The sequence below is a fragment of the Pleurodeles waltl genome, chromosome 4_2, assembly GCF_031143425.1.
Source record: "Pleurodeles waltl isolate 20211129_DDA chromosome 4_2, aPleWal1.hap1.20221129, whole genome shotgun sequence".
Taxonomy (NCBI): Eukaryota; Metazoa; Chordata; class Amphibia; order Caudata; family Salamandridae; genus Pleurodeles; species Pleurodeles waltl.
In genome coordinates this window covers 631,041,741-631,064,596 of record NC_090443.1, presented here as the reverse complement: position 1 = coordinate 631,064,596, position 22,856 = coordinate 631,041,741, and positions in this window count along the sequence as shown.

Genomic DNA, 22,856 nt, shown 5'->3' with positions numbered 1-22,856 from the left:
AGTGGAAAGTGTAGGGATAGGCTCCTTACTGTGAAAGAAAGGAATGCCAATAATTTTACAGTTCTTAAGAATGCACTCCTGGCATAACCAGGCTTAACCACTGAACAATACAGGATAAAGTTCAGAGAAACCAAAAAGGAGTCTTCACAAGACTGGGTTGATTTCATTGACCATTCAGTGAAGGCCTTGGAGGAGTGGTTACATGGCAGTAAAGTTACTGATTATGACAGCCTGTATAACTTGATCCTGAGAGAGCATATTCTTAATAATTGTGTGTCTGATTTGTTGCACCAGTACTTGGTGGACTCTGATCTGACCTCTCCCCAAGAATTGGGAAAGAAGGCAGACAAATGGGTCAGAACAAGGGTGAACAGAAAAGTTCATACAGGGGGTGACAAAGATGGCAACAAGAAGAAGGATGGTAAGTCTTCTGACAAGGGTGGGGACAAATCTAAAAATGAGTCTTCATCAGGTCCACAAAAACACTCTGGTGGGGGTGGTGGGCCCAAATCCTCTTCTAATCAAAACAAAGAAAAGAAACCATGGTGCTATTTATGTAAAATAAAAGGCCATTGGACAACAGATCCCAGTTGTCAAAAGAAAATCACCAAGCCTCGTACCACTACAACCCCTACTGCTACACCTAGTGTCCCTACTAATAGCCAATCCAAGGGAGTAGCTGGGCTCACTTTTGGTAACTTAGTTGGGGTTGGTCTGATTAGGGAGACCACAGAGGCTGTGTTAGTCTCTCTGGGGGCTATTGATTTAGCCACCTTGGTTGCTTGTCCCCTTAACATAGATAAGTACAAGCAACTACCCCTAATAAATGGTGTTGAGGTTCAGGCCTGAAGGGACACTGGAGCCAGTGTGACAATGGTCATAGAGAAACTGGTCCACCCTGAACAACACCTACTTGGTCACCAGTACCAAGTAACCGATGCTCACAACAACACACTTAGCCACCCCATGGCTGTTGTAAATCTCAACTGGGGGGGGGGGTTACTGGTCAAAAGAAAGTTGTGGTAGCCTCAGATTTACCTGTAGACTGTCTACTAGGAAATGATTTGGAGACATCAGCTTGGTCAGATGTGGAGTTGGAGGCCCATGCAGCAATGCTGGGCATCCCAGGGCATATTTTTGCTTTAACCAGTGCTCAGGCCAAAAAGCAAAAAGGACAGGGTGACTTGGATCCTGGAACAATGGACCAAGTGCTCCCTAAAGCTAGGGCTAGTAGAAGTAAAGCACTTCCTACTATTCCTCCCTCTACATTGGATTCTACTTCTGAGGAAGAAGAATTTCCACCCTGTGCAGAACCTACACCAGAGGAGCTGGAAGCAGACACTGCTGAGCTTTTGGGTGAAGGGGGGCCTGCCAGGGAGGAGCTGAGTGTGGCACAGCATACCTGTCCCACACTAGAGGGTCTAAGACAGCAAGCTGTCAAACAGGCTAATGGGGATGTCAGTGACTCTCACAGAGTTTACTGGGAGGACAACCTCTTGTACACTGAAGCAAGGGATCCTAAACCTGGAACTGCCAGGAGGTTAGTGATTCCTCAGGAGTGCAGAAAGTTCCTCCTAACTCTAGCCCACGACATTCCCCTAGCTGGACATCTGGGACAAATGAAAACTTGGGACAGGCTTGTTCCCTTGTTTCATTGGCCTAGAATGTCTGAGGACACAAAAGAGTTTTGTAAGTCCTGTGAAACCTGTCAAGCCAGTGGCAAGATAGGTGGCACCCCAAAGGCACCCCTTATTCCACTGCCTGTGGTTGGGGTTCCCTTTGAAAGGGTAGGGGTTGACATAGTTGGCCCCCTTGACCCTCCTACTGCTTCAGGCAATAGGTTTATCTTGGTGGTAGTGGACCATGCCACAAGATATCCTGAAGCAATTCCTTTAAGGACCACTACAGCACCTGCAGTGGCAAAGGCCCTCCTGGGAATATTTTCCAGGGTGGGCTTCCCAAAGGAAGTAGTATCAGACAGGGGAAGCAATTTCATGTCTGCTTACTTAAAGGCCATGTGGAAGGAGTGTGGTGTGACTTACAAGTTCACTACACCCTATCATCCACAAACAAATGGACTGGTGGGGAGATTTAACAAAACTCTCAAAGGCATGATTATGGGACTCCCTGAAAAACTCCGCAGGAGATGGGATATCCTCTTACCATGCCTCCTTTTTGCCTACAGGGAGGTACCCCAGAAAGGAGTGGGCTTCAGCCCCTTTGAACTCCTCTTTGGACACCCTGTTAGGGGTCCACTAACACTTGTCAAGGAGGGTTGGGAACAACCTTTAAAAGCTCCAAAACAAGATATTGTGGATTATGTATTTGGCCTCAGGTCAAAAATGGCTGAGTATATGAAAAAGGCCAGTAAAAACCTTCAGGCCAGCCAAGAGCTCCAGAAGCAATGGCATGATCAGAAGGCTGTTTTGGTTCAGTACCAACCAGGGCAGAAAGTGTGGGTCTAGGAGTCTGTGGCCCCAAGAGCACTCCAAGATAAATGGAGTGGACCCCTCATAATTGTTGAAAAGAAGGGTGAAGTCACCTACTTAGTTGACTTAGGCACTGCCGGGAGTCCCCTTAGGGTGCTCCATGTCAATCGCCTGAAACCCTACTATGACAGGGCTGATCTCACCCTGCTCATGGCAACTGATGAGGGACAGGAAGAAGACAGTGATCCTCTACCTGATCTCTTCTCTTCCACAGAACAACATGCTCTAGTGGAAGGTGTAGTTTTGGCTGATTGTCTTACTGCTAAGCAGAAAGACCTTTGCATAAATCTCCTGGGTCAATTTTCTGAACTCTTCTCTACTGTGCCAGGTACCACTTCTTGGTGTGAGCACACTATAGATACTGGAGACAGCTTGCCTGTCAAAAGTAAGATCTATAGGCAGCCTGACCATGTCAGGGACTGCATAAAGCAAGAGGTGCAGAAAATGTTAGAACTGGGAGTGGTTGGGCACTCTGAAAGTCCATGGGCCTCTCCTGTGGTACTTGTACCAAAACCTCATTCCAAGGATGGAAAGAAGGAAATGCGGTTTTGTGTAGATTATAGAGGTCTCACCCAAGTAACCAAAACTGATGCTCACCCTATACCCAGGGCAGATGAGCTCATAGATACACTGGCATCTGCCAAGTATCTAAGCACTTTTGATTTGACTGCAGGGTATTGGCAGATCAAATTATCAGAAGATGCTAAACCTAAAACTGCATTTTCAACCATTGGAGGCCATTACCAATTCACAGTAATGCCTTTTGGATTGAAAAATGCACCTGCCACTTTTCAGAGGTTGGTGAACACAGTCCTGCAAGGGCTGGAAGCTTTTAGTGCAGCATATTTGGACGATATAGCTGTCTTTAGCTCCAGTTGGGATGATCACCTGGTCCACCTATGGAAAGTTTTAGAGGCTCTGCAAAAGGCAGGCCTCACTATCAAGGCTTCAAAGTGCCAGATAGGGCAGGGGAAGGTGGTTTATCTGGGACACCTTGTTGGTGGGGAACAGATTGCACCACTACAGGGGAAAATCCAAACTATTATAGATTGGTTTCCCCCTACTACTTAGACTCAGGTGAGAGCCTTCCTAGGCCTCACTGGGTATTACAGGAGGTTCATTAAGAACTATGGCTCCATTGCAGCCCCTCTTAATGACCTCACATCCAAAAAGATGCCTAAAAAGGTATCGTGGACAGCTAGCTGTCAGAAAGCTTTTAAGGAGCTAAAGCAGGCCATGTGCTCTGCACCTGTCCTGAAAAGCCCTTGTTACTCTAAAAACTTCTATGTCCAAACTGATGCCTCTGAATAAGGAGTTGGGGCAGTCCTATCACAACTTATTTCTGAGGGCCAGGATCAACCTGTTGCTTTTATTAGTAGGAGGTTGACCCCTAGAGAAAAGTGTTGGTCTGCCATTGAGAGGGAGGCCTTTGCTGTGGTATGGGCACTGAAGAAGTTGAGGCCATACCTGTTTGGCACTCACTTCATTGTTCAGACAGACCACAAACCTCTACTTTGGCTAAAACAAATGAAAGGTGAAAATCCTAAATTGTTGAGGTGGTCCATATCCCTACAGGGAATGGACTATACAGTGGAACATAGACCTGGGAGTAGCCACTCCAATGCAGATGGACTCTCCAGATATTTCCACTTAGACAATGAAGACTCATCAGGTCATGGCTAGTCTTATTGTCCTTCATTTGGGGGGGGGGGGTGTGTAGGAAAGTACCATCTTGCCTGGCATGTTACCCCCATTTTTCACTGTATATATGTTGTTTTAGTTGTATGTGTCACTGGGACCCTGTCACCCAGGGCTCCAGTGCTCATAAGTGTGCCTGAATGTGTTACCTGTGTAGTGACTAACTGTCTCACTGAGGCTCTGCTATCCAGAACCTCAGTGGTTATGCTCTCTCATTTCTTTCAAATTGTCACTAACAGGCTAGTGACCAATTTTACCAATTTACATTGGCTTACTGGAACACCCTTATAATTCCCTAGTATATGGTACTGAGGTACCCAGGGTATTGGGGTTCCAGGAGATCCCTATGGGCTGCAGCATTTCTTTTGCCACCCATAGGGAGCTCTGACAATTCTTACACAGGCCTGCCACTGCAGCCTGAGTGAAATAACGTCCACGTTATTTCACAGCCATTTTACACTGCTCTTAAGTAACTTATAAGTCACCTATATGTCTAACCTTTACCTGGTAAAGGTTGGGTGCTAAGTTACTTAGTGTGAGGGCACCCTGGCACTAGCCAAGGTGCCCCCACATTGTTCAGGGCCAATTCCCCGGACTTTGTGAGTGCAGGGACACCATTACACGCGTGCACTACATATAGGTCACTACCTATATGTAGCTTCACAATGGTAACTCCGAATATGGCCATGTAATATGTCTATGATCATGGAATTGCCCCCTCTATACCATCCTGGCATGGTTGGCACAATCCCATGATCACAGTGGTCTGTAGCACAGACCCTGGTACTGCCAAACTGCCTTTCCCGGGGTTTCACTGCAGCTGCTGCTGCTGCCAACCCCTCAGACAGGCATCTGCCCTACTGGGGTCCAGCCAGGCCTGGCCCAGGATGGCAGAACAAAGGACTTCCTCTGAGAGAGGGTGTTACACCCTCTCCCTTTGGAAAATGGTGTGAAGGCAGGGGAGGAGTAGCCTCCCCCAGCCTCTGGAAATGCTTTCATGGGCACATTTGGTGCCCATTTCTGCATAAGCCAGTCTACACCGGTTCAGGGACCCCTTAGCCCTGCTCTGGCGCAAAACTTGACAAAGGGAAGGGGAGTGACCACTCCCCTGACCTGTACCTCCCCAGGGAGGTGCCCAGAGCTCCTCCAGTGTGCTCCAGACCTCTGCCATCTTGGAAACAGAGGTGCTGCTGGCACACTGGACTGCTCTGAGTGGCCAGTGCCACCAGGTGACGTCAGAGACTCCTTCTGATAGGCTCCTTCAGGTGTTGCTAGCCTATCCTCTCTCCTGGGTAGCCAAACCCTCTTTTCCGGCTATTTAGGGTCTCTGTCTCTTGGGATTCCTTAGATAACGAATGCAAGAGCTCATCCGAGTTCCTCTGCATCTCTCTCTTCACCTTCTGCCAAGGAATCGACTGCTGACCGCGCTGGAAGCCTGCAAAACTGCAACATAGTAGCGAAGACGACTACTGCAACTCTGTAACGCTGATCCTGCCGCCTTCTCGACTGTTTTCCTGGTGGTGCATGCTGTGGGGGTAGTCTGCCTCCTCTCTGCACTAGAAGCTCCGAAGAAATCTCCCGTGGGTCGACGGAATCGTCCCCCTGCAACCGCAGGCACCAAAGAACTGCATCACCGGTACCTTGGGTCTCCTCTCAGCATGACGAGCGAGGTCCCTTGAATCCAGCAACTCTGTCCAAGTGACTCCCACAGTCCAGTGACTCTTCAGTCCAAGTTTGGTGGAGGTAAGTCCTTGCCTCCCCACACCAGACTGCATTGCTGGGAACCGTGACTTTTGCAGATACTCCGGCCTCCGTGCACTTCCGGTGGAAATCCTTTGTGCACAGTCCAGCCTGGGTCCACGGCACTCTAACCTGCATTGCACGACCTTCTAAGTTGTTCTCCGGCGACGTGGGACTCCTTTGTGCGACTTCGGGTGAGCACCGTTTCACGCATCCTCGTAGTGCCAGTTTCTGGCACTTCTGCGGGTGCTGGTTGCTGCTGAGAGGGCTCCTTGTCTTGCACGATGCCCCCTCTGTCCCCTGACACAATTGGCGACATTCTGGTCCCTCCTGGGCCACAGCAGCATCCAAAAACCATTACCGCACGATTTGCAGCTAGCAAGGCTTGTTGGCGGTCTTTTGGCGGGAAAACACTTCTGCACGACTCTCCACAGCGTGTGGGATCCGTCCTCAAAGGGAAAGTTTCTAGCCCTTGTAGTTCTTGCAGAAACCTACGCTTCTACTGTCCAGTAGCAGCATCTTTGCACCCACAGCTGGCATTTCCTGGGCATCTGCCCATCTCCGACTTGCTTGTGACTTTTGGACTTGGTCCCCTTGTTACAAAGGTACCCTCGACTGGAAATCCATTGTTGTTGCATTGTTGGTTTGTGTCTTTCCTGCAGAATTCCCCTATCACGACTTCTATGTCCTTTGGGGAACTTTAGTGCACTTTGCACTCACTTTTCAGGGTCTTGGGGTGGGCTATTTTTCTAACCCTTACTATTTTCTAATAGTCCCAGCGACCCTCTACAAGGTCACATAGGTTTGGGGTCCATTCGTGGTTTGCATTCCACTTTTGGAGTATATGGTTTGTGTTGCCCCTATCCCTATGTGCCTCCATTGCATCCTATTGTAACTATACATTGTTTGCACTGTTTTCTAATACTATTACTGCATATTTTGGTATTGTGTACATATATCTTGTGTATATTTGCTATCCTCATACTGAGGGTACTCACTGAGATACTTTTGGCATATTGTCATAAAAATAAAGTACCTTTATTTTTAGTATATCTGTGTATTGTGTTTTCTTATGATATTGTGCATATGACACTAAGTGGTACTGTAGGAGCTTCACTCGTCTCCTAGTTCAGCCTAAGCTGCTCTGCTAAGCTACCATTCTCTATCAGCCTATGCTGCTGGACACCCTATACACTAATAAGGGATAACTGGGCCTGGTGCAAGGTGCAAGTACCCCTAGGTAATCACTACAAGCCAGTCCAGCCTCCTACAACATCTACATTTTGAATGGGTCTTCCTGGGCTGGGAGGGTGGAGGGCCTGACACTTACATGTCAAAGGACAGTGGCCTGCCTGCACAAAGAGGACTGCCACACCCCCTACTGGACCATGGCAGACAGGATTGAAATGAAAGGGTACCTTGTGCACTTCTAAGCCACTCTTTGAAGTCTCCTCCACTTCAAGGGCACATTTGGGTATTTAAATAGGGCCTCTGCCCCTACCAACTTAGACACTTCATGAAGAAGAGAAACTGAACCAGAACCTGCAACTGCAAAAAAGAACTGCCTGGCTGCCCAAAGTACTCACCTGACCGCTTTCTGTGAATGATTGCTGCCTTGCTGTTGTCCTGCTACCTTGCTGCTCTCTGGCTGTGCTAAGAAGTGCTCTCCAAGGGCTTGGACATACCTTGCCTCCTGTTCACTGAAGTCTCAGGACCAAAAATACTTCAGTCTTGCAAGAAAATCGATGCACAGCCTGCCAGAAATGAAGGATAGCCTGCATCGCAGTGAAAAATTCACCGCACGCTGAAGCAGAATGACACATCCTGACTTCACAATAAGAAGATCGACGCAGCGGCAGCATAGCGAGTGAAAATTTGATGCACTGCCCACTGGATCGACGCACAGCTGAACCAGAACGACGCAGCCCGACTTCCAGAGAGGAATCGACAGAGAGTCTGCCACGTGTTAGAAATGTCCACACAACGCCCACCGGATCAACTCAGCCCCTGTGAATTTGTCATGTCAGCGCTGGATTTCAACGCATTGTCCCCGGGGCGTCCTTAAACCCTGATACCCAAAGAGTATCCAAGACCGAGTGCCGAAAATCGACTCGAAAACCTTCACTGAGTGAAAAATAAACAATGCATTGCTGTGTGCGGCCTGAGAAATCGACGCACACCTCTCTGTTTTCGACGCATCTTCTCCTCTGTGGTTCCTTGCGAAGAATTTGAATGCAAACCAAGTACTTTGTGCTTACCAGAGACATTTGTTGCTTTTAAGAGACTAAAGACACTTTGGGGGTCATTACAACCCTTGCGGATGGTGTTAAAGGTGCGGTAATACCGCAAACAAGCCGGCAGACAAAAAAAGGGAATCATGACCGTGGCGGAAACCGCCAACAAAGACAGCCACTTTAACACTCAGCCCGCCACGGCGGTACAGACAAGCAGCGCGGCGGTCACCGCCAACAGACAGGCGGAAGACAATGTACCGCCCATAGTATCACAACCCGTCAAGCCGCCACCTTTTCCGGGGCGGATCCACCGTGTATAAAAACACGGCGGAAACAGTTTCTGCAATGGGAAAACGCTCACCTTAACACATCCCACGAGGAAGGAGGACACCATGGAGCCGGAATTACAAATCCTACCTGCCCTTCTCTTCCTACTCATCCACGAAGACCAGCGCCGGTGCCGGCGAAGACAACAGTGAGTACTGCACCTACGACATAGGGGAGGGGAGAGGCAAAAGTCAGGGACACACACACGAAACACCCCCACCCCCATCCCCACCCTCGCATATTACAACACACACACCAATGCATTTACAAACATCACAGTAACAACCCACAACCCCCCTAGAAGATTGCAAGGACAAAACGAAATCAGTTCAAACATTTTAATGTATCAATATACATGTGTCAATTATATACAGATATATATATATAAACTCATACAAAGGTATATACATTACGAGAAGTAGTGCAGATATGCACATCTCAATGTCCGTGCACCACTAGGCCAAAAATGCATGGGCGAGGCCCACACAAGATACCTGTCCACAAACGGAGAGAAAACTGCCGGGGCATCAGAGAGAAAAACAACAGGCACCTCAGGGGAAAGGGAAGGGGGGGCACATCAGCCGGATTATAGCACCACGCCACATCCACGACGGGGCTCCATGCCCATTGATGTATCCTGGGGACAGCAAAGCCACAGTCTCACAAGTCTCTACAGTGGGTGGGTTGCCCACTGTACCATCCTGGGGAGTGCAAAGCCACAGTCACACAAGTCTCTACAGTGGGTGGCTTGCCCACTGTTCAATTCTGGGGAGTGCAAAGCCACAGTCTCACAAGTCTCTACAGTGGGTGGTTTGCCCACTGTTCAATCCTGGGGAGTGCAAAACCACAGTCTCACAATTCTCTACAGTGGGTGGGTTGCCCACTGTTCAATCCTGGGGAGTGCAAAGCCACAGTCTCACAAGTCTCTACAGTGGGTGGCTTGCCCACTGTACCATCCTGGGGAGTGCAAAGCCACAGTCTCACAAGTAGATAACAGCCTCCACTGGTTCTGGAGGGGGACTGGTGCCCAGAGTGCTTCATCCTGTGAAGGACAGAGGTAGTGGATGACAGTCTCCACTGGTTCTGGAGGGGGACTGGTGCCCAGAGTGCTTCATCCTGTGAAGGACAGAGGTAGTGGATGGATCTCTCCACTGGTTCTGGAGGGGGAATGGTGCCCAGACTGGATTAGTCTCCCCGTGACAGTTCCTGTCCCGTCACTGTCCCAGCTGCACATGGGATAACGATGCTTGATGTGGCGGTCTTTTCCTTCTTCAGCGGTGCATGCCCTGTTCAGCGGTGTATGCCCTGTTGAGCAGTGCTTCGCCATGGCGGTCTCTGAACTGTTCAGAGGTGCTTTGCCATGGCGGTCTCTGGACTGTTCAGCGGTGCTTGCCCTGTTCAGCGGTGCTTCACCATGGCGGTCTCTGGAGTGTTCAGCGGTGCTTTGCCATGGCGGTCTCTGGACTTTTCAGCAGTGCTTGCCCTGTTCAGCGGTGCATGCCCTGTTCAGCGGTGCTTTGCCATGGCGGTCTCTGGACTGTTCAGCAGTGCTTGCCCTGGTCAGCCGTGCATGCCCTGTTCAGCCGTGCTTCGCCATGGTGGTCTCTGGACTGGGCATTGGTGTGTGGCATGACGGTCCCTCATTGCCCAGCGGGCTGTGGCTGCCGGGGCCCTCCTGGGCAATGACTCTGGTGGTGGTCTCCTGACCAGTGATGATACTTGGGCCCTCCTGGGCAATGCCTATGGCTCTGGTCTCCTGACCAGTGACGATACTTGTGCCCTCCTGGGAAATGCCTATGGCGGTGGTCTCCTGACCAGTGACGATACTTGTACCCTCCTGGGCAATGACTCTGGCGGTGGTCTTCTGACCAGTGACGATACTTGGGCCCTCCTGGTCAATGCCTATGGCGGTGGTCTCCTGACCAGTGACGATACTTGTGCCCTTCTGGGCAATGACTCTGGCGGTGGTCTCCTGACCAGTGACGATACTTGTGCCCTCCTGGGCAATGCGTATGGCGGCGGTCTCCTGACCAGTGACGATACTTGGGCCCTCCTGGGCAATGACTCTGGCGGTGGTCTCCTGACCAGTAACGATACTTGGGCCCTCCTGGGCAATGACTCTGGCGGTGGACTCCTGACCAGTGATGATACTTGGGCCCTCCTGGGCAATGCCTATGGCGGTGGTCTCCTGACCAGTGACGACAGTGCTGGCGCTGGCATCCCGGCTGCCGGGAAGGATGGTGCCATTCTCCGCCGTGATGCTCACACCAGGCTGTGCAGACTTCTTCTGGCCCTTCCCCACCTTTGGAGGAGTCACAGCTGACTCTGCAATCCCCCTGGGACCCCTGTGAGTTGTTTTGCGTCCAGGAGTCTTCAACCGGTCCCATCGGCCACTTTCCAACTTCAGAGCCTTTACACGGGGTGGACTGGCAGTGCCTTGGCTCTGTGTCACACTGCCTGCCCTGGTGGCCGGTGCACTGGAGGCTTTTTGGCTGAGGTGCTACGACGGGACTGATGAATTGGAGGGGTCCGCCACCCACATCGCCGGACACACGCTCGACCCTATCTTCTCCGCCAGCAAACACGTCTTCTTCAGCCACACCTCTGCCCTACACTGGACCGACCACAGCTGCGTCCACTTCACATTCCGACGCGAGACCTCCCACCTCCGCACTCAACCCATCCCTCGTCGACAGTGGAACAAGATCCCTGAAGAGCAACTCTTCTCCGCTCTCGCCGCCAACCAACCCACCCTCACCACCGACCCCAACCCCAACGACGCAGCTCTCAACCTCACAAACTGGATCTCCAACTGCGCTGACAACCTTGCTCCCCTCAAACGCACGCATCGACAGACCAACACCCAAAAACCTCTCTGGTTCTCTGACACCCTCAAAGAATCAAAGAAAACTTGTCGTGCCCTTGAGAAGGCCTGGCGCAAGGACCACACCGCTGACAACATGACCGCCCTCAAGAACGCTACACTCGAACACCACCACCTGATCCGCACTGCCAAAAGGAACTTTTTCACCGACAGACTAGACAAAAACAGCCACAACAGCAGAGAACTCTTCAGCATCGTCAAAGAGTTCTCCAACCCCAGCGCCAGCGCCAACGCCGTCACGCCCTCACAGGATTTGTGCGAATCCCTCGCCACTTTCTTCCATCGCAAGATCAGCGACCTCCACGACAGCTTCGGACACCAGACCCAACCATACACCACTGAACCCGCTTCCCCGGACATCACCCTCAACAACTGGACCCACATCAACACGGAAGAAACCAAATCCATCATGAACTCTATCCACTCCGGCGCCACTTCGGACCCCTGCCCGCACTTCATCTTTAACAAAGCCGACGACATCATCGCCCCGCACCTCCAGACCGTCATCAACTCTTCTTTTTCTTCTGTTACCTTCCCCGAATGCTGGAAGCACGCTGAAGTCAACGCCCTACTAAAGAAACCTACGGCTGACCCAAGCGACCTGAAAAACTTCCGCCCCATCTCTCTTCTACCTTTCCCAGCCAAGGTAATAGAAAAGACCGTCAACAAACAGCTGACCACCTTCCTGGAAGACAACAACCTGCTCGACCCTTCACAAACCGGATTCCGAACCAACCACAGCACGGAAACCGCCCTCATCTCAGTCACAGACGACATCAGAACCCTGATGGACAACGGTGAAACAGTCGCCCTCATTCTCCTCGACCTCTCGGCTGCCTTTGACACCGTCTGTCACCGCACCCTAATCACCCGCCTACGCTCCACCGGGATCCAAGGCCAGGCCCTGGACTGGATCGCCTCCTTCCTCGCTAACCGCTCCCAAAGAGTTTACCTCCCTCCGTTTCGCTCAGAACCCACCAAGATCATCTGCGGCGTACCTCAAGGCTCATCGCTCAGCCCGACACTCTTCAATGTCTACATGAGCCCCCTCGCCGACATCGTACGCAAGCACGACATCATCATCACCTCCTACGCCGACGACACCCAACTTGTACTCTCCCTCACCAAGGACCCCGCCAGCACCAAGACCAACCTACAAGAGGGTATGAAGGACGTCGCAGATTGGATGAGGCTCAGCCGCCTAAAGCTGAACTCTGAAAAAACGGAAGTCCTCATCCTCGGCAACACCCCGTCCGCCTGGGACGACTCCTGGTGGCCCACGGCCCTCGGCACCGCACCGACCCCCGCAGACCACGCCCGCAACCTCGGCTTCATCTTGGACCCTCTTCTCACCATGACCAAGCAAGTCAACGCCGTGTCCTCCGCCTGCTTCCTCACTCTCCGCATGCTCCGCAAGATCTTCCGCTGGATCCCCGCCGACACCAGAAAAACCGTGACCCACGCCCTTGTCATGAGTCGCCTGGACTACGGCAATACCCTCTACGCCGGGACCACCGCCAAACTCCAAATCCGCCTGCAACGCATCCAAAACGCCTCGGCCCGCCTCATCCTCGACGTACCCCGCAACAGCCACATCTCCGCACACCTGAGACACCTGCATTGGCTCCCAGTCAGCAAAAGGATCACCTTCCGTCTTCTCACCCACGCACACAAAGCCCTCCACAACAAGGGACCGGAATACCTCAACAGACGCCTCAGCTTCTACGTCCCCACCCGCCCCCTCCGCTCCGCTGGCCTCGCACTTGCTGCCGTCCCTCGCACCCGCCGCTCCACGGCGGGTGGGAGATCTTTCTCCTTCCTGGCGGCCAAGACCTGGAACTCCCTCCCCACCAGCCTCAGGACCACTCCGCTTTCCGGAGACTCCGAAAGACTTGGCTGTTCGAGCAGCGATAACCCCCCCTTTCCCCCCTAGCGCCTTGAGACCCGCACGGGTGAGTAGCGCGCTTTATAAATGTTAATGATTTGATTTGATTTGATTTGGGGGTGGGGGCAAAAAGGTCAACTTTGCAGAGGGACACTTTCTGACGAACACTGGGATGGGTAGCTGGAGGGGGTCTGGGAGTGGAGGAAGAGGAGGTGGTTGTAGGAGGTGTCACTTTAGGTGTTTTGGGTGCAGGTGCAGGTACTGGAGGCTGTCATGAGGTGGATGGATGTTGGGTGTGTGGGTGCCCGCGTTTCTGTACTTTGGGAGGGGGCGTCACAGACACAGTGGGAGAGGACACAGGGGACGTGTAAATGGGAGTGGAGGTGGTGAGTGCAGGTGAGCGGGGTGTGGTGCTGGGTGTTCTGGTATGAGTCCTGGTGCCTGTAGATGTAGTGCATGCAGGTGAGAGTGTAGACGACACTGGGAGGGAGGAGGCAGATGATGAGGAGGGGGACACAGTGGAGGCAGTGGATGTTGCTGTGTCTGCATGTGTGTGATGCTTGTGTGTGTGCCTGTGGGTTGTGTGGTGCCTATGTTTGCCTGAGCTACTTTTGTGTGTTGAGGTGTATGCATGCTTGTCTGATGGTGTGCTTGGGACAGGCTGGGTACAGGGGATTGGGTCTGGGTGGAGGAAGTTGGAAGGGGAGGCTGGAGACAGGGACAATGGCTGCCATCAGTGCGTAGGCCAGAGATTGCAGGATTCGATGATGGGCAGTCTGACCAGAATGAATGCCCTCCAGGAATGCATTAGTGTGTTGCAACTGCCTTTCTACACCCTGGATGGCATTCACAATGGTAGACTGCCCAACAGTGAGTGACCTGAGGAGGTCAATGGCCTCCTCACTGAGGGCAGCAGGGGTGACTGGGGCAGGGCCTGAGGTGCCTGGGACGAAGGTGATGCCCACCCTCCTGGGTGAGCGGGCACGGGGCGATTGCTGAGGGGCTGCTGGGAGGGCGGTGCTGGTAGGGGAGGTGGCAGCTGTACCTGTAGAAGTGGGGGACACAGATGGTGCCGCCACCACAAGGGAGCTCCCATCGGCGGACGAGTCCGTGTGGCTGGTTGGTGATCCGGTGACCAACATGTAGCTCCCCTCGCCCTCCGTCCCACTGGTGCATTCTGAGTCCGTGGTGTGGCCCTCCATGGCCATGTGGGATGCAGCTCCCTCGTGCCCCGGTGCCACTGTACCTCCGCCTGATGATGCTGATGCACATAAGAACAGGGAGATCAGAAAAAGGGGGAGGGGACGACAGAAGAAAGACAGGTTGAGTGCATGGCTTACCGCTACCGTTGGCGGACAATACAGACACTGCAGCCCCCTGCACTACGCCGTGCTCTTGGCCTCTACAGAAGCAAATCCTGCGATCTGGCCTACATGCCTATGGTGGACATCTGCACACATGGATGCCACAGGGGCATCTATACCTGTACTTGGGCCACTACTGAGGTGGGGTGGAGTGCCACATGCCCTGCATTACAGAGGGGCCTAGCCTACGTATTTCTGCCTGGCCTAGGTACACCCACAGCCCTCCTCCCTCAGCCAGCCCCTCAACTGCACGCCAAGTACCCAGAATGAGGTTCTACTCACCCCCTTGTGTCTGCTGTGATGCCCTCAAGCGCCCATCCAACTCAGGGTAGGCCACCGGCAGGATCCGGAACATCAGGGGGGTCATGGTGCGACGGGCACTCCTCCCACGTTGGGAGGCCATCCCCAGCTGAGCCTCCGCCGTCTTCTTGCTACAGCGGCGAATGTCCTCCCATCTTTTCCGGCAGTGGGTGCCCCGTCTCTGGTGGGCCCCCAGGGTCCGGACTTCCTTGGCGATGGCACGCCAAATGTCCTTCTTCTGGTGGGCGCTGACCTACATGACATGCACAAGGGAAGAAGAGAAGTCATTACCAACTGCACCGTCGATGTAAGTGTCCCCCCTCCCTACCCTTGCCATGTGGCACATGCATTCACATGCATTCATGTTCCCTGAACTCTGCCCCCTTCCCTCTTACAACCAGCCCTCTCCACCCAGGCCTAGCCCATACAACGTGCTCCCTGTGTACTTACCTGTTGGTCTGGAGGACCGTAGAGTAGCGTGTACTGGGGAGGACCCCGTCTACTAGTTTCTCCAACTCCTGAGCAGTGAAGGCAGGGGCCCTTTCCCCAGACGCAGCAGCCATCGTCGCTTCCAGACCGAGGTCACAGCAGCACTTGCAGTGTAGGTCCTCTCCTGTCGAAGGTCAGGTATCGAGTGATTGAACAGATAGAAAATGGCGGTGACGTCCGCGGCGGTGACGTCCGCGGCGGTGCGTATCATCAACGCCGGCACACTTGTTCATTGGCTCCTGGGACCCATAGGGTCCAATGTTAACCAATGCAGCATTGCGCCGCGGTCTACCACCGCCTTCCGCAACGGTGTGCAACGCCAGCGCAGTTACCTCACAATACCATTGTTCCAGTTTGGATGTCAGGCAGCCACCATTTCAGGGGCCCACATGGCTTCATTTACTTCTGCGTCACACATAGCTAGGCTTACACTCAACACACGTACAGGAAGGGTTTTGTGTTTGGTGTCGTGTTCTGTGTATCTGTGGGTACATACCTGGAAATTTGTTGACTCTGTGGTCGCTGTTGTCCTTCTTAGGCACCGTCAGCTGGGACAATTAAGAAGATGGCGGAATCCCCCGGTGTACCGACCGCTGGTGGACCTGTTGACAATGGAAGAGCGACATTTACTCGTCACCTACAGGTTTGACCATGCCACTATCCAGGAACTATGTACCCAGTTGGAGCCAGACCTGATGTCACCAATCCGCCATCCCACTGGAATCCCCCCTGATGTGCAGGTGCTGTCAGTGCTCCATTTCCTTGCAAGTGGGTCTATTCAGACAACAGTGGCCATGGCATCAGGGATGTCCCAGCCTATGTTTTCCAACGTGTTGTCCAGAGTGTTGGCTGCCCTGCTGAAACACGTAAGGAGATACATCATTTTCCCTGAGGTGGAGGATTTGGCTACAGTCAAAGGTGACTTCTATGCCCTTGGACATATCCCCAACATCATAGGTGCTATTGATGGGACCCATGTAGCTCTGGTCCCCCCCCCACAGGAGTGAACAGGTGTACAGGAACCGGAAGAGTTATCATTCCATGAATGTACAGATAGTATGTTTGGCCGACCAGTACATCTCCCAGGTAAATGCTATGTTCCCTGGCTCAGTGCATGACGCCTACATCCTGCGGAATAGCAGCGTCCCTTATATGATGGGCACCGTGTGTGGATATTAGGGGACTCTGGTTACCCCAACCTTTCTTGGCTATTGACCCCAGTGAGGAATCCCAGGACCAGGGCAGAGGAACGCTACAATGAGGCCCATGGGCAGACTAGGAGGGTGATCAAACGCACCTTCAGCCTCCTGAAGGCCAGGTTCAGGTGCCTCCATATGACAGGTGGATCCCTATTCTACTCACCAAAGAAGGTGTGCCAGATCATCATCGCCTGCTCGATGCTTCACAATCTTGCTTTGCGACGCCAGGTGCCTTTTCTGCAGGAGGATGGTCCAGATGACGGTGTTGTGGCAGCTGTGGAGCCTGTGGAGCCTGTGGACAGTGATGAGGAGGAAGCTGAGGAAGAAGACAATGACAACAGGGAGTCAGTCATACAGCAATATTTCCAGTGACACACAGGTGAGAACATTTTCATTTTTACCATTACATTCACTGTCACACGTCTTCCTCTATCCTGTGTGTAATTTCATAGCATTATTTGGTAACTGAGTTGTACCTTTCCATTACGGTTTCACAGGTGTGGCTACCAACGTGTGTTATCTGCTTGCATCCTTCAAGGACTTGTGATGTGTGACATAGGTATATTGGCTTTACAACTAGAAACACATTTTGACACTGTCATTGATAATACATTTTACCAAATCACAGACTGACTCCAGATTGTTTTGTGGTTCAAGGGTGTTTATTTAAGTGCTCAAAAATGGAGGGGGGTTGTAATATGGTGATGGGGGACGGTGGAGGAATGTCCATGGCAGAGTCCAGTCCATTGGTCACACAGGTGCACTGGCCATATGGGCAAAGGAAGTGGAGCTGGGGCAGTTAAAGTATGGACAGGGTAACAAAGTGGGACAGTGGGAGGACAATCAGGGTGGTCTCATTTCCTGGCAGGGGTCTTGCCATCATGCTCTGTCCTGTTCCTGGATCTCAGGGACCGCTTGCGTGGTGGTTGTCCATCTGCAGGGGGTGGGGTGCTGGTGTTGTGGTCCTGTGGCGGGGCGTCCTGTCCACTAGCACCGGCAGAGGTGGTGGGCAGTTCATCGTCCAGGCTAGTGTCAGGGGCCCCTTGGAGTGCCACGGTGTCCCTCAAGGTCTGCTGTATGTCCTTCAGCACCCCTATGATGGTGCCCAGGGCGGAGCTGATGGTCCTGAGCTCCTCCCTGAACCCCAAATACTGCTCCTCCTGCAGGCGCTGGGTGTCCTGAAACTTGGCCAGAACCATTGCCATTGTCTCCTGGGAGTGGTGGTATGCTCCTATGATGGAGGATAGGGCCTCGTGGAGAGTGGGTTCCCTTGGCCTGTCCGCCCCCTGTCGCATAGCAGCCCTCCCAGTTCCCCTGTGTTCCTGTGCCTCCGTCCCCTGGACAGTGTGCCCACTACCACTGCCCCCAGGTCCCTGTTGTTGTTGGGGTGGTGGGTTATCCTGGGTTCCCTGTAGTGGTGGACACACCAGTGATTGACGTGTATGGGCCCGCTGGGTGGGTGCTGTGCTGGTGTTACCAGAGGGTGGAAGGTCAGTGTTGGTCTGTGCCTGTGCAAGGGGAACCGACTGTCCCGAGGCCCACGATGGTCCGGGCTGGTCATCAGGATCCAGTAGGGCAGAGCTGCTATTGTCACTGTGGGCCTCTTCTGTGGGTGGAGTGGAGTTGTCTGGACCCTCCGGTGTGGTGACGGTCCTTCGTGATCCTGCAGGGGCATAAGTGCTTGATTATTGCATGTGTGTGTGTCATGGTGTGCAATGGGTGGCTCACCGTGTACACCAGTGCAAGCATTCCTGAGGGGGGCTTGTGTGATGATGGTTGGGGGGGTGTTCTGGGTATGTGCAGTGAGCATGCTTTGGTGAGGTGTGACCATGCTTAGTTGTGTCATGGAGGGCTTGGTGTTGGGATGTGTGGTTTGGGTTATTAGTACATTAGTGAGGAGTTGGAGTGATAGGGGTGGGGTGAGGGTGGGGGGATGTGATAGCATGCAGGTAGGGTGGGGGATATGATAGTTAAGTTTGATTTACCAGTGTCCATTCTTCCACCGACTCCTCTGAGGCACTCTGGATGCATGATGGTCAAGACTTGCTCCTCCCATGTTGTTAGTTGTGGGGGAGGAGGTGGGGGTCCGCCGCCAGTCCGCTGAACCGCGATGTTGTGCCTGGAGACCGCTGAACGCACCTTCCTCCGTAGGTCGTTCCACCTCTTCCTGATGTCCTCCCGATTTCTTGGATGCTGTCCCACAGCGTTTACCCTGTCCACTATTCTGCGCCATAGCTCCATCTTCCTGGCTATGGATGTGTGCTGCACCTGTGAGCCAAATAGCTGTGGCTCTACCCGTAGGATTTCCTCCACCATGACCCTGAGCTCCTCCTCGGAAAACCGGGGGTGTCTTTGGCGTGACATGGGGTGGTGTAGGTGATGTGTGGGGTGGTGTATGTGGTGATGAGTGTGGTGATGTGTAGTGGTGTGTGGTGTTTTGTGCGTGGATGTTGTGTGGGTGATGGTGTTGTGTGCCTCTGTGTGGTGGGGTTGTCTATTCTGTGCTCTCTCTCTGGCCTTCGTCTCTATTTTTGGGTCGTAGGGGTTTGTGGGTGATGAGGGTGTGTGTTTTATATTGTGTTGGGTGTGTGGGAGTGGTGTTTTTATGTGTATCAGGTGTGTGTATTTTGAATTGTCCAATTTGGCGGTGTTTTGGAGATGTGTGTGTATTTTGAGCGCGGCGGTGTGTACCACCAATGGAATACCGCGGTTGAAAGACCGCCGCGTGGACTCGTGGGTCGTAATAGCATGGGCGTGTTTCTGTTGGCGTGGAGGTGGAGGTTTTGTTTTCGCCAGTTTAACACTGACCTTTGGTGTGGCGGACTTGTGTGGGTGTCTGAATTTCGGTGGATTCCGAGATGTGTGTCATAATAGCTGTGGCGGGATTCCGCAGCCGCAGCGGTGTATTGGCGGTCTTCTGCATGGCGGTAAGCGCCTTTTACCGCCAATGTTGTAATGACCCCCTTTGTATCATTTTTCCAGTGATATTCCAAAATATACTCATTCCATCTTAATCATTTTGACATGCATTTTACCAGATTAATATTATATATTTTCCAAACACTGTGTGGTGTATTTTTGTGGTGTTCTACTGTGTTATTGCATGATTTATTGCACAAATACCTTACATATTGCCTTCTACGTTCAGCCTGACTGCTCAGTGCCAAGCTACTAGAGGGTGGGCACAGGATAATTTGGAGTGTGTGTGACTTACCCTGGCTAGAGTGAGGGTCCTTGCTTGGACAGGAGGTAACTTGACAGCCAAACAAAGACCCCATTTCTAACAGGCGACAATCAGTAGAGTCTTGTTTCCTGGCTGGGGTCTTGGCAAGTGTCTCTGGCTTCTGTCTGGATCACAGGGAACGTTTGCAGGGTGGTTCACTTTCTGCAGGGGGAGGAGTGCTGGTGGCCTGTGGGTCCTGTGGCAGAGCCTCCTAGCCAATAGCGGAAGTGGAAGGCTGTTCAGATGACTAGCTAGTGGCAGGGGTCCGCCTGTGTGACACTGCTTCCCTCAAAATGTTGGCCATGTCTGCCAGCACCCCTGCTATGGAGATCAGGGTGTTGTTGATGGCCTGCAAGTCCCCCCCTGATCCCCTGATACTGTCCCTCCTGCAGCCGCCTGTTCTCCTGCACATTGTTTAGGATCTTGCCCATTGTGTTCTGGGAATGTTGATAGGCTCCCAGGATCTCAGAGAGCGCCTCCTGGAGAGTCGGTTCCCTGCTCCTCTCCTCCCCATGGTGCACAGCAACCCTCCCAGTTTCCCTGTTGGCCTGTGCCTCTGTCCCCTGAACAGAGTGCCCACTGCCACTGACCCCTGGTCCCTTATTGTCTTGGGGGCGAGGTGTGGGCTGGGGTCCCTGTACAGGTTGGCACACTGCTGATTGACGTGTCCTGGGGACATAAGTTTGGGTATGCTGGGTGGGTGCTGTGGTGTTGGTTCCTGATGGGGAGGCTCTGTGGTGGTCTGTGACTGGGCTTGGGTAACCGGCTATCCAGTAGTCCTTGATGGGTCAGGTAGATCGTCCAGATCCTGAAGACCAGAGTCACTGTCATCACTGTGGGGCACTTCTGTTGGGGGACTGGGTAGTGGTGGCACCTCCTCTCCTGTGATATTGGTTGGGGTACCTGTGGGGATGTAAATGATGTATTATGCTTCATGTGTATGACATATTGTACTTCCCTGGCTTGCCTTCTATGGTTGGTGTTGCCCTGACAGCTTTTACTTGTGTATGTTGGTGTATGGTGGGATTGTTAGTTTCTCTATGCTGTGCATGCTTTAGTGGTGAGTGTCCATGCAGGGCTTTGAGAGGTGTCCATCCATTGGTACGACATGTAGGGCTTGGCATTGGGATTAGTGAGATGTGATAGTGGAGTGTGGGGGATGGATTGGAGTGATGGGATTGAGGCTGAGGGTATGTGATGGCATGCAGGTATCGGGGGTGATAATTGTTGAAAGTTGACTTACCTGAGTCCAGTCCTCTGACTCCGGCCAGGCTTGCAGGATGCAGTAATGCTGAGACTTACTCCTCCCCTGCTGTGAGTTGTGGGGGAGCAGGTGGGGGTCTACCGCCAGTCCTCTGGATAGCGACCTGGTGTCTTGCTGCAATGGAACGTACATTCCCCTGTAGGTCATTCCACCTCTTGCTGATGTTGTACCTTGTTCTGGGGTGGTGTCCCACGTCATTGACCCTGTCCATGATTCTCTGCCATAGCTCCTTCTTCCTTGCTGTTGATATTTGCTGCACCTGTGTTCCAAAGAGCTGTGGCTCTACCTTGACAATTTCCTCGACCATGACCCTCAACTCCTCCTCAGTAAAACAGGGGTGCCTTTGTGGTGCCATGGGTGTTATGGAATGTGATTTGCTGAGGGTGTGCTGGGTAATGTTTTAAGGTAAGTGTAGAGTGGTGCATAAGGGATGTATGGGTGTATGCGGTGTCAGTCCTGTGCCAATGATTTGTATTCGTAAGGGGTTGTGGGTAATGTGGGTGTGTTATATAGTGGTGTAGTGGTGTGGGTGTGGTGTGTGTAGGGGTGTCAGATGTGTGTTGTTTGAATTGTCCAATGTTGTGTGATTTAGTGTTTGGGTTTCATTCGGAGCATGGCGGTATGTACCACCAATAGTTTACCACCGTTGAATGTCCACCATGGTGGTTCGTGGGTCATAATGTGATGGGTGTTGTTCTGTTGGCGTAACGGTGTGGGTTTTGATACTGCCACTTTATCACTGACCTTTGGTCTGGCGGATTTGTGTATGTGGCTGTATTCTGTAGGATTGGTGTGTGTGTGTCATAATATGGTGAACGGATATCCGCCACCGCGGCGGTAAGTTGGCAGCCATCAGCGTGGCAGTAAGCGGGATTAATGCCAGAGTCATAATGAGGGCCTATGTTTATTCTGACATGTGCATTTTTTATGATAATGACAACCTGACTACTGCTTGTGTTACAAAATACTAGTAACCTATATGTTTACGTGACTACTGCTCATCGCTGCCAAGTTCTAGCTCACGCAGCGCTGCTACACAAGCAGTGACAACTGCTTGTGTAGCAGGGTATTACTGATACATGTCGTGTTTGGTCTAATGAAGTTTTATTAAATACAGTTTATTTTTATATAACTTGTAGGGATTCTTTTGTGGCGCATTTATTGTGTCACATGTGTTGTGCAAACGCTTTACACATCGCCTCTGGGATAAGCCTGACTGCCCGTGCCAAGCTACCAAGGAGGTGAGCAAGGGTTATCGTGGGTACATAACTCCCTTGCCCTGACAAGAATGGTGGGTTTTACCTGGCTGAGGTGCATACCCTAGCTAATCAGAAGCTTCATTTCTAACAGGTGCACTACTCATTTCTAGTGGGAAATATATCATCAAAGTTCCTTTTTTTGTGTGCTCCTCTGGAAAAAAAACTTCTTTTCACATATGAATAAACTATCATATTATCTAGGTAGAACACGCACAAAGAAATATTTAACCATTTGGTTTTAAATCTTTTCAATAACATTTTACAGTTTTGGAGTAAGTACACACAAAGTTCGTAACACATGTTCGAATCTCCACAAGGATAGTTCAGTGTACACTATTAAACAAAGCAATATTCACAAATTCGAAGCAGGATCTGGTATCTTTATTTTTTTCTTAATGTTGTTTTGCTATTTGCATATTCTAAAAACATTGGGAAAGGTTAGTCCCCAGAAGGCAAGTATCCATAAATATTCCCCCAAGAATGGTAATGTGTATGCATGTG